This window comes from Biomphalaria glabrata, chromosome 3, assembly GCF_947242115.1.
Source record: "Biomphalaria glabrata chromosome 3, xgBioGlab47.1, whole genome shotgun sequence".
NCBI lineage: Eukaryota > Metazoa > Mollusca > Gastropoda > Planorbidae > Biomphalaria > Biomphalaria glabrata.
In genome coordinates, this window is record NC_074713.1 from 30,377,766 (window position 1) to 30,391,183 (window position 13,418).

A 13,418-nucleotide genomic window follows, 5' to 3' on the forward strand; every position below is an offset into this window, starting at 1 on the left:
TTTGTTCTTTATATGTGAAAAAAAAACAACAACACATAACTTGAAACATACTAAGTGACTAACAAAAGATTGGTTGTTATCAATTTAATATCTTTAGACAATAATACTGATACATTTATAAGCAACATGTCAAATATCCAGGAAATTAAAGTTCCATTGATTGATGAATTTCACTATCCATAAATTTTCTCTTATCTTGTCATTATGGCCTAAGGAGAATAAAAATTCATTGATTTAAGAATGATTGCAAAAGGCATTGATAAAATAAGAGCTATCATCCATATAACAATTCAATTAGAATAAGCATCATAACAATGCTTTCTTATTTTGGTTTCATAAAATAATGTTGGTAGTAGAAGTAAGCATGAGTAATAAACATCATCTATTCAATACAGGTCTTAGTAGTTGACAATAACTTAAAAGGTGAAATTAATGTTCACCACGAAAGTCATTATCTACTTTGTTACATTTTCAAACTAACAAAGTTTTTTTTGTTTTAGAAGATTGGCACTCACTTTTACACTGAATATTTGGATTATTGGTTGAGAAGTAAAGCACTTGGCTTCTGAACTGTAGGTCTAGAGTTCAAATCCTTGTGAAGTGTGGGATTTTCAATTTAAGGATCTTTGAGCCCTTCTGAGTCCACCCAGCTCTAAAAGGTATCTTACTTTAGTTGAGGAAAAGTAAAGGCAATTGGTCGTTGTGCTGGCCACATGACACCCTCATTAACCATGGGCCACAGAAAGTGATGACTTGAACATTATCTACCCTATAGATTGCAAGGTCTGAGAGGGAATGTTGACTTTGTGGCTACCTAGTATCTACAAATATTTAAATATATCATTTCTAAAACAAAAAAAGGGAAATAACAAAAAGATCTCACCTGTTTCACTTCCAAATAAGAATGTCTTGGACTGGAAACTTCTGAAAAAAAAAAAAAACATAAAGAATTAGACCATATTTTCCAAAGGATTTAAACAAAAACTGCACTGAAAGGATAAAAAACTTTAAAAAATTATAAGAAAACAAATTCAAAAAATAAAAATCCAAAAACAGCACTGAAAGGATAAAAAACTTTTAAAAATTATAAGAAAACAAAGAAATATAAAAGGCATGCCATACAGAGTCAGTACACGACATAAAACTAAAACATTTGTTGACAGCCATCATGACAAAACAATTCACAAACAAAACAAGACATTCTACGAAAGTTCAATACTGTATCAATAACTTCACCTTAATGGTAATGTCACAGTGACATGTAGAGTTCTGGAGCGCCCTCTTTACTTTCTTGTTTCTTAATCTGAAACAGAAAAGAATGGTCATTGTGTTGAAAATGATACAAAGATGTTGATCTGCCAAGAGAGAATAACTTTATTTCAAAATTATTTATAAGAATTCATGGGGCTAACTAGGAGACGCAGTGACTGAGCCGTTAAGCACTTGACTTCTGAACTGTAGGTCTAGAGTTCAAATCTTTGTGAAGATTGGGATTTTCAATTTAAGGATCTTTGGGCGCTTCTGAGTCCACCCAGCTCTAATAGGTACCTTACTTTAGTTGGGCAAAAGTAAAGGCAATTGATCGTTGTGCTGGCCACATGACACCCTCATTAACCATGGGCCACAGAAACTGATGACTTGAACATTCTCTACCCTATAGATTGCAAGGTCTGAAAGGGAATGTTGACTTTGTGGCTACCTAGTATCTACAAATATTTAAATATATCATTTCTAAAACAAAAAAAGGGAAATAACAAAAAGATCTCCCCGTTTCACTTTCAAATAAGAATGTCTTGGACTGGAAACTTCTGAAAAAGAAAAAACCTCAAAGAATTAGACATATTCTCCAAAGGATTTAAACAAAAACTGCACTGAAAGGATAAAAAACTTCAAAAAATTATAAGAAAACAAATTCAAAAAATAAAAATCCAAAAACAGCACCGAAAGGATAAAAAACTTTTAAAAATTATAACAAAACAAATTTTAAAAATATAAAAGGCGCGCAATACGAAGACGGTACACGACATAAAACTAAAACATTTGTTGACGTCATGATAAAACAATTCACAAACAAAACAAGACATTCTACGAAAGTTGAATAATGTATCAATAACTTCACCTTAATGGTAATGTCACAGTGACATGTAGAGTTCTGGAGCGCACTCTTTACTTTCTTGTTTCTTAATCTGAAACAGAAAAGAATGGTTATTGTGTTGAAAATGATACAAAGATGTTGATCTGCCAAGAGAGAATAACTTTATTTCAAAATTATTTAAAAGAATTCATGGGGCTAACTAGGAGGCGCAGTGACTGAGCCGTTAAGCACTTGACTTCTGAACTGTAGGTCTAGAGTTCAAATCTTTGTGAAGATTGGGATTTTCAATTTAAGCATCTTTGGGCGCTTCTGAGTCCACCCAGCTCTAATAGGTACCTTACTTTAGTTGGGCAAAAGTAAAGGCAATTGATCGTTGTGCTGGCCACATGACACCCTCATTAACCATGGGCCACAGAAACTGTTGACTTGAACATTATCTACCCTATAGATTGCAAGGTCTGAAAGGGAATGTTGACTTTGTGGCTACCTAGTATCTACAAATATTTAAATATATCATTTCTAAAAAAAAAAAAGGGAAATAACAAAAAGATCTCACCTGTTTCACTTCCAAATAAGAATGTCTTGGACTGGAAACTTCTGGAAAAAATGTATCTATGTATTATTATAATATATTTATATTTTATTAAAGACTATGAATTTACTGGGAGAGTGGGGATACTTTTACTTTTGATTACAAGATGTTTTTAAATAAACAAGCTTTAATGGATAGAAGTTATCAGATGGGGAAAATATAGAAGAAGTCATGTACAGACATTGTGAAATCAAAGACACCTAAACAGATGAAAACACATTTACAGATGTAACCATAAGTATTACTATAATCTCTATAGGTAACTAAATGTTTTATGCTTTTAACTACATGTACAATTATTTTAACATTTACATAAAATAATGGCATCTATTAACATAACTTATATATGTCAAGATCTTAAAGGGGTACTTTTACTTTTTTTTTAATCAACATAACATAGACTCTTTACAGAAAAACAACAACATAGACATATTTCTACTACCAACATCCAGTCAATTCTTGACAAGAATAACAATGCGAATTTTTTGTTTCAAATGTTTTTGTTTGTTTGCTTTCATGGCAAATAATTTAAAGGGAAACTCCAATGGTTTTTCAAATTTGAGTTATTGACATATTTAAATTCTGCATTAATGTTTTAATAGTAAACATTTTACCATTTTTTATTTAAATGCTTAGAAACATTTATATTTAATAAATTAGTCAATAAATTCTTGACATCTAAAAAAAAACCGGGGTTCTTTGAGATTTTGTTTTTAAATTAGGCAAACGTCACTTTCATTAACAATACTGAAAGTGAAACTAGATTTAACCAATCATATCCCTTCATTCTTACAGTAGCTGTTAGGCTGTTATGTATATAAAAGCATTAGGATAACCAACTCGAGAAAAAACAAATTTTCATCTAAGCCCCTCCCTGTCCCAGAAAGTAAATAGATCGTGTGTCTGACTGATTCAAACAAACTGATCAGTGTAAGACTAGTCTAGACTATGTGTAGTCAGTCATGACAAGACAACCAAGCAATAGTGTTTGTTGTGTGTTGAGTGGTAAGGTGAGAAAATACACTCTGCCATGGTTAATCAAGCATATAAATCTACTTTTGGCACGCATTGTTTTCTTTGCTTACAAGATCCTAGATCTAACTGCATAGACGAAGATATATTTCTTTTATGACAATGTAAACTTTACTGTATGTTTTTCCATTATACAGTAAGTCAATAGATTAAATTAATAGGTTTGTGTGACGTCACATAGAAACCCAGTGAAAGTCTGACAGTTTTGGATGCGCAGGAAAATTATGTCAGAAAAACATCAATTACTTAGTTATTATTGCAAATAAAAAAAAAAAGAATATATTCATTATCTGTAAATCAATTTCCATGTTCTGTCTTGTATCCACCGTTCCTTGTATGAACCTCGCCTCCTTCCAATAACTTCTTCCGCGCACCCAATAGTGGTATCTTTGAAGTTGGCCCACTCTTCCTCAAGGGTCAATATATCTGCAAGAGCCTCAAATCGGTTCGTTAGTTTCAATTGGAACTGTGCTGCAGTATTGCCGTCTTTAAGCTTCTCTACATTAAATGGGCGGGGTCGTGTGGCTCGTTTTGGTTGGCGTTTCAATCGGAGCTTACATTTGCCACTGACAAGGTAGTGGTCTGAGCCGATATCCGCTCCTCTGCGGGTCCGCACGTCTAACAGAGATGACCTCCATCGTTTGGAGATGCAAATGTAATCTATCTCGTTGAAGGTTTCTCCATTTGGTGATCGCCATGTTTTTTTGTGTATTTGTTTGTGCTTAAAATATGTGTTTCCAATTGAAAGGCTGTTGGATGTGCAGAGAGAAATCAAGCGCTCGCCATTACCCACTTTTTTTTTTTTTTGCAGAGGCATATGGTCCCATTACATATTCAAAGCCAGTTCGGTTGGGATTGATTTTGGCGTTAAAGTCTCCCATCAGTAGAATTAGGTCGTGATTAGGTGTTTCATCAAGAGTGGTTTGTTGTTGATTATAGAAATTATCTTTGATGGTATCTTCCGCATCCTCTGTAGGGGCATATGCTTGGATGGTAGTGACTTTGATTTGCTTTGTTTGGAGTCGAGCTGTAATGATGCGGTCACTGACTGGCTTCCAAGCAATTAGCGCTGAAGCTGCTATTTTAGACATGATGATTCCTACACCACCAATGTGCTCCTTATCATGTCCTGAATATATTATTGTCTTGCCATCATTGATTATTTGTCCACTTGATGTCCACCGCATCTCGCATTGGATACAAGACAGAACATGGAAATAGATTGATGAGAGGAAAGAGGTCAAACGTAGACAAGATCAGAAAAATGAAACACAGGATCGCAGCCTAGCGGAAGAAGCCTATAGGGAAGCAGATCTGAAAGTAAAGAGAAGCTGTCGGCGAGATAAACGGGACTGGATTGAGCAGAAGGGACAAGAGCCACAAGCAGCTGCAAGCAGAAATGACACAAAAACCCTCCATTGTATTGTCCGAGATCTCACTGGAGCAAAGAGTGGACATGGGGCACCGATAAAAGACAAGCAAGGCAAAACTTTGTTAACAAAAGAAGAACAGGATGCAAGATGGGTAGAGCACTTTAAAGAGACCCTTAACCAACTGTCGCCAGACCTAACTTAAATATTCAAGGACCCCTCTCCAGACAATGATCTTAAGGTCAAGACCCAATAACTGCTGAGGAGGTTACCATGGCCATTGCAGTGCTAAAGAATAACAAAGCACCAGGGCTAGACATGATATCAGCAGAAATGCTAAAATATGGGGGACAGTGCATTGTTAACAGAATGACTGATCTCTTAAATCTCTGTTGGTGAACTTCAAAAGTCCCAGAGGACTGGCAAAAGGGAGTGATTGTAAAGCTTCCAAAAAAGGGCAACTTGGCAGACTGCAACAACTGGAGGGACATTACTCTCCTCTCTGTCCCGGGCAAAGTTTTCAGCACTGTTTTGTTGAGACGGCTTCAACAGTCTGTAGATGAAAGGCTCAGAGAAGAACAAGCAGGATTCCGAAGAGGCAGATCATGTACAGAGCAGATTTTCGTTCTACGAAATATCATAGAACAAAGTCTTGAGTACCAACAACGTCTAACGATCAGTTTCATGGACTTCAAAAAAGCGTTTGATAGTGTCCACCGAGAATCACTATGGAAAATAGTTAGAGAATACGGTATCCCAGAAAAATTGGTCCAGATCCTACGACACCTTTACAGTCAGTCTAGTTGCTGCATTAAAACAGAAGAGGGAACAACAGAGTTTTTTACAATCGAGACAGGTGTGAGACAGGGATGCATCTTATCTCCCTTCCTTTTCCTCCTAGCCATCGACTACATAATGAGGAGAGCAATGAACCAGACTACCTTTGGTATTCCATGGCATGAACAACTCCGATTGACGGACTTGGACTTTGCTGATGATGTTGCACTACTCGGGCTACAAATAAATGCATTCAAGAAATGACGGAGAGCCTAGACAGAGAGACACACAAAAATGGCCTCCGCATAAACTTGGACAAGACTAAAATTATGCGAGTGGGATATAAGGCAAAGGGTGTCCCCCTCAGACTTGGCGAGTCAAAGCTTGAAGAGCTGGACAAGTTCACGTACCTTGGCAGCATCATAACAAATGATGGAGATGCTTACCATGATGTAGCATGCCGATTAGGAAAGGCAGGGAGCATTTTCCAAAGGCTGCAGCCTATTTGGACTAGCCAAGCCATTGGACTCGAGACAAAAATACACCTTCTCAACACAATCGTCATTCCAACTGCTACATATGCATGTGAGACGTGGAAGTCATCTGCGATAACATGGAAGCCAAAACGAGGAAAGCGCAAACAGGGACGTCCTCGTATTACTTGGCGACACACCTTCATGGAGGATCTCAGAACAGTGGACACTAGATGGGAGGAAGCTTCAGACATTGCCAGTGACAGATCTTTATGGAGACAGCTTGCCGCCCGATGCGCCGAACGGCGCGGGAGGACCTAAGTCTAAGTAAGTCTTAGTCTGTAAATCAAAACACATAAAGTAAAGTTCCCCTTTCAGACCTAGCGATCTATAGGGCAGATGATGTTAAGGTTATCTCTTTCTTTGGCCAGCACAAGGACCAACTGCCATTACTTTCCCCAATTCAAGTCAGGGTACCCATTAGAGTTGGGTGGACTCAGGGGCGCCCTAAAAATCCTGAAGTTCTAAATCCCAGTATTCACAGAGATTCAAACCCATGATCCCAGGTTCAGAAGCCAAGCGCTTAACCACTCAACCACCGCGTCCCTTATCAAAACACATATTATATCAAAAATTGTCAAATCCATCTGACTTTCCCTTTAATGATGAATTTACATTGAAAAGATATGCACATTTTTAAAGTACAACATATGTAACAGATTTGGCTACCTGGACTTATAGAAGATTAATGCATCAGTAATTATAAAGTCAGGTTGGAGAATTTCCCACTTCACCAATCCTGCCTCCTGACATTTTGTGTGTATCATTCTGTTCATGAGCTGACCCACAAGATGAGTCTGCACAAATCTTTCTGAAATAGAAACAAATTAACTTCATTAACTACTATAATATTTCAAACTCAAGTTAGGGTCTATAATCAACATGGTTGAAAATTGAAATTTTACTACTACTATATACCAACACATTACAGAAGCAAACTAATAACACACCCAGTGCACCATTGCCTATCAAAAAGATGCTCTAATGTGGCTAAAGCATGGACTGTTTTCTTTGACACTTAAGCTAATGACTGCAACATAGAAAGTTATGGCATTCTTTAAACATTCTGGTAAACATTGCAAAGGTCAAAGTGAAACAGTATACAAGGCATGAAAACTAAGCATGTGGTACATTTTACAACTGTCTACAAGGGAAATTAATTATTTCCTTACATTGTCAGGGGGGCATGATTTCCTAGTGATAAAGTGCTAGACTTCAGGGGTGGAACAGATGTCATATTCAGCTCTAGCATTATCATATGATCCAGGAACTGGTCCACAAGTGACATCTGATATGATGTGCATCTATTGGTACCTGACCTCACAATATATAAAGTTATATAATGGAATAAAAAATTTGAGTATAAAAACAAAAGTACAATTCCGTATTGATATGTATTTCTATATGTAGGTAGGTTAAGAGGCTATATAAAATCTTAATGTGTATCACAAAATGTACAGTACACTCATAACCTTTATTATTTTTAACTGAATACTTCATTACAGGCTTAGTAAAGTATACACTTTAAAACGGAGCCATTAAAAGTTCCTTCTACTGCAGGGGTGGGCAAATTACAGCCCGCAGGCCACATGGCCACATTGACTATGACCTTTTTACTAATATTTCTAGTGAAGAGTGGAAGACAGATTTCATGTTTTTCATAACTGTTATTTCAATGGGCTGCTTGCATTGAAATGCAAGTGCATGTTAAATCTTTTCAAACAAGAATTTCCAATTTCTCCAGGCCAACAAGTGAAAAAAGGTTTTGTCATTTTCCTTTGTTAAAAGGTGAAAATATTTATAGTGAAATGGTTAAAAGTACCAGACTTATTGGATTCCTTATGGAATTGATGCCAAAAACCAGTTTTCAATACCATCAGCTCACCATTTAGAGCAGAAGCTAATTCAGTTCCAGAGAACACAACTTTATGTAAATTATGACCTGTAAGAGAAGTTCAAGTCAGTACTACTGCGGTAGCTTAATGGGTGCCAGAAGCTTTATTTCCACACTTTAAAAAACTTTGCTGCTAAGCTTTAACATTATTTGGGTACACATACATATGTAAAGAAGCATTTTTTTTTTTAAATAAACAAGTGTAATCACAGGTTGATGGTGAATGACTGTAATTTGACAGCAGTCACAAGTATAACAGCTAGTAAGCTAGTTCCACAGTTCCGGAACATTAGGCACGAGTGTAAACAGTTAAATACTTCACATTAAGTACAGCTGTACATTTGTGATGAAATATTGTGATGTAAAAAGACTATAGTAATTATTGTTTTTAAATAGTAAAATTGGTTTCAGAAATTGCAAACTCTTGTTGTAATTCCTCAATTGGGAGTGTGAAAAAAGTTAAAGTAAATGTAAAATACAATATAAATATGAATTAAAAGACATAATACAGTTAGCTAGCGTATTTTTTCTAAGTTGTAAGTATATATAAATATATATATATAAATATATAACCCCCAAGTTTTAACATTTTTTTAATGCGGCCCTCGATACAAAAAGGTTGCCCACCCCTGTTCTACTGTATACAATAACTTATCTATATTCAAAATATATGAAGATACCTCATTAGCAATCTACTTGCTGACAGATTATTTAAGGTTGTGATTAATTTCTAGTAGAACATCTTTACCAACAGTCTTTAATATGATGAAAGTATTCTTGATTCAGGATGCTTTTTAGCCTACTCTTTACTTGAAAGTTCAAGCATACAGACAATCAGCTTCTTTAGAGGGGAATGAAAGCTAGAGATTTTTCACCCTTCAAAGAATCACTATGGAAAATAGTTAGAGAATATGGCATCCCAGAAAAATTTGTCTAGATCCTACGACACCTATACAGTCAGTCTAGTTACTGCATTAAAACAGAAGAAGGAACAACCGAGTTTTTCAGCATCGAGACAGGTGTGAGACAGGGGTGCATCTTATCTCCCTTCCTTTTCCTCCTAGCCATTGACTACATAATGAGGAGAGCAATGAACCAGACTGCCTTTGGTATTCCATGGCGTGAACAAAATCGAATAATGGACTTGGACTTTGCTGATGACATTGCACTACTCTGGGCTACAAATAAAGGCATACAAGAAATGACAGAGAGTCTAGATAGAGAAACACCCAAAATTGGCCTCCGCATAAACTTAGATAGGACCAAAATTTAGCGAGTGGGATATAAGGCGATGACATGGAGGCCAATACGAGGAAAGCGCAAACAGGGACGTCCTCATATTACTTGGCGCCACACCTTCATAGAAGACCTTAGAACAGTGGACACCAGGTGGGAAGAGGCTTAAGACATTGCCAACGACAGATCTTTATGGAGACAGCTTGCTGCCCAATACGCCGAACGGCGCGGGAGGACCTAAGTCTAAGTAAGTCTAAGTCTTAGTGTGTCTTAGATTTAGATCTAATCTAATCTATATGACTTTTTCAAGTATATGGTTATAATTTAAGTAGTGTACATTATAGTACATAGCTGATGTACATGTAACATCTATAGTATATCACAAATAAAAATCATAAATGATAATACTAATTATAGACTTATCACTTAATACTTAATAGTTAAATAGTATCGGAGGCAATCAGCATAATAGATCTATAATATTAATAATATTACTATATTCTAAAGGGTATAGGCCTAAATATTTACTATTAATAGATTTATAACTAGACTATTACTATAGTCTATACAAACTCAACTATAAGTAGTATAAGTTAGTATTACTTATTAATTACTAGATCTATTATTTTACTAATTTTAGTATTTTACTATATTACAGACATAGTACAGTCTAGATCTAGTAACTAATAGTATAGTACAGTATTACTATTAGTACTAGTACTAGATCTAAATTAATCATCTATTACTATATATTTATTATAGTTATGCCTACTAGTTATAGTACTACTACTACCTAGTAGTACTATACTATTAGCAATTACTATTAGTTTAGTAATTAATAGTACTACTTAGACTACTACTACATCTAGTCTAGTATTAGTCTAACTCTAAATTATAGTAGATCTAAATATTAAGACTAAGACTACTCAGTGTAGTAAGAGTTAAAGTATTACCATTTTAAATTTATGATTTAAATTTAATCATTTACCGTCCATACCATATTATAGCCCTAGGCCCTAGATCTAGGTCTAGAACTTAGATCTAGTAGAAGGCCTAGAGTCTAGATCTAGTTAGATCTATATATTATGATATATCTAGAATCTAGATCTAGATAATAGATCTAATACTACTAATAGATATATATTTAATATTAGAGTCTAGATCTAATCATCTATCTATCATATAATCTATCTATGTGATATATTCCGATTATTGCTATTCTAGATTTAAACAAAAAGAAGTTTTCATTGTTTACATCTTATTTAAGTTATTACAAGTGTTACTTAAGTCACTAGTCTAGAACCTAATCTAGATCTAGACTCTAGACTCTAGAGTTACAAGAGTAGATAAATCTAGGCAATAACAAATAAAAACAATATAGATCTAGATCTAATATTGTAACTGTTATTGAATATTAATGAATATATCATTCATTATCATGATATGAATATCCCAATTTTTTTTTATTCTCTCCAATCTTTATTATAATTAATAAAAAGAAAGTAGATCTAGATCTAGGACTTCGTTGGCACTTAAAAATGGTTCTAAATGTGTCAAAGTGATATTATTTTTATTAGCAATAAGAGAAATGGGCAGCCGTATTCTTTTAAATTTAAATGTATTTACAGGTAATATTGCGAAATTGAAATAATGCTTAAACTGAAATAAACACAAGAGGTATGCTCTTCCACGTCAAAAGTTTAATAAAAAATCACGTGAAAATCCTGAGTTCTGTTCAGTGAGGGCTAAGAAGTCTCTACGCAAGCAACATTCTATCAAGCTTAGCTCTAGAAATCTAGATCAATATTTCAAGTTTCGTCCTTGTTAATTACTATAAGATGATAAATCTACACTGTTCTAAATGTACCGTTGTTGAATTCAATTAAGTACCCATTCATAATTTCATTGTCATTGATTCACATTCATTCAATCATTGAAATGAATGACAGTCACAGTGCCACTAGTCTAGTCATAGTCACTAGACTAGAATATGATCATGACGACAGAAGTTAGCACACTCACACTTCGTATCGTTCACGATATTATTAGTCCAAGATCTGCTGACCTAATATGAAATTGAACAAATTTATAGATCTATATGATGCTAGATCTATCATGATTTGACCTAACAAATTTTAGATTGAGGTATACCCGGTATAGATATCTAGACTACACTCTATAAGACTAGATCCAGTGCTTTGTTTTTCCTAACTTTTAACTACTAATATATTTAAAAAAAAACGTTAAAATACCAGAACTAGAAAAGTAATAATGTTTTCCCCACATTGAAAAAGGTGCTGGTATGTTACAAAAAAAGCCCCGACTAGATCTAAATCTATATAGATATATCTATACACCTTCAATTCTTGTAAACTAAACTCAACATAACTGAAGTAGTAAAATCTAAATCTAAAATCCTTGCAGTTTGTTACATTTTGTAGAAGAAAAATAATGTAATGATAAACCATAGCTTATATTATTAACAATGATTAATAGATCTAGAGGATAGGGGGCCTATCTAGACTAGACTTTTACATCTAGGTTAAGTAAAACTAATGCAGAAAGAGTTTACAAAAAGTATATAAAAATTAAACACTTAACCCAAAAAGTAAGCAGACAGCTGCAGAGTGAATACATAAACAATGTAATATCTAAAGATAACAACAAAAACCTATGGTCATACATTAAGTCTAAGAAAATGGAAACAACAGGCATAGCGCCATTAAAAGATGAACATAACATAATACATAATGATAATGAAACTAAAGCAAACATTCTAAACAAATACTTTGCATCAGCATTCTCAGCCCCAGGAGACAAAGACATATTACTGAATTTGAACCAAGTAGACAACATAGAAGATATAGTAGTACAAGAAAATGGAATTCAAAAACTATTAGCCAACACCAAACCAAATAAAGCTTCTGGACCTGATGGTATTCCAGCTAGATTACTCAAAGAACTAAGTAATGAGCTAGCCCCAGTGTTCAAAATACTCTTTCAGGCTTCACTTAACCAGGGCAGAGTACCAAAGGACTGGAAAGAAGCTAATGTCACCCCCCTATTTAAAAAAGGAGAAAAATCTGACCCAGGAAACTACAGACCAGTATCACTTACCAGCATCACATGTAAAATCCTAGAACACATAATATGTAGCAACATCATAAACCACTTAGACAAACATAATGTCCTCACACCATACCAACATGGCTTTAGGAAATATAGATCATGTGAAACACAACTAATAGGACTAATTGATGATTTTTCAAAAGGTTTAGATAATAGTGAACAAATAGATGCTATCTTACTAGATTTTTCTAAGGCTTTTGACAAAGTTCACCACCATAGTTTGCTTAAAAAATTAAAATATTTCGGCATTAATGGTCCACTGCATCAGTGGATTAAAGACTTTCTGATAGGGAGAGAACAAACTGTAATAATAAATGGCTCTAAATCAACACCGATAACAGTAAACTCAGGTGTACCTCAAGGAACAGTCTTGGGTCCACTACTATTTTTAATTTACATAAATGATTTACCAAATTGCATTAGTTCAGGAACAAAAGTCAGATTATTTGCAGACGATTGCATAATATATAGAACAATAAAAACAACACAAGACACAGATATTTTACAAAGAGAATTAGATGAATTACAGAAATGGGAATCAAATTGGAGCATGTCTTTCCACCCAGAAAAATGTCAGTTGTTAAGAGTAACAAAAAAACTAAAACAAATTAATTCCACTTATCTTATTCATGGCAAACCAGTAACACAGGCTAAAAACGCAAAATACCTAGGTGTTATAATAAATGAAAAACTGTCATGGAATCCACATATTGATGAAACTACAAAAAAATCAAACAAAGCATTAGGATTTATTAAAAGA

The 13,418-nt window shown here is 34.5% G+C and overlaps 1 long non-coding RNA gene across 11 annotated transcripts; it reads right to left on the reverse strand.

Moving 5' to 3' along the window:
- Nucleotides 1-69: 69 nt before the first annotated feature.
- Nucleotides 70-11,162, reverse strand: LOC106061228 (uncharacterized). Of its 11 annotated transcripts, XR_008777038.1 has the most exons (9): nucleotides 10,483-10,778; nucleotides 8,285-8,341; nucleotides 7,572-7,713; nucleotides 7,350-7,429; nucleotides 7,069-7,210; nucleotides 2,652-2,692; nucleotides 1,237-2,186; nucleotides 884-924; nucleotides 70-209 (listed from the first exon to the last, which is right to left on the reverse strand). It is a non-coding gene; the product is annotated as an uncharacterized LOC106061228 (long non-coding RNA). The 11 variants fall into 11 exon arrangements; XR_008777036.1 differs by lacking the exons at nucleotides 8,285-8,341; nucleotides 10,483-10,778 and adding an exon at nucleotides 10,785-11,162; XR_008777030.1 differs by lacking the exon at nucleotides 8,285-8,341.
- Nucleotides 11,163-13,418: the final 2,256 nt, after the last annotated feature.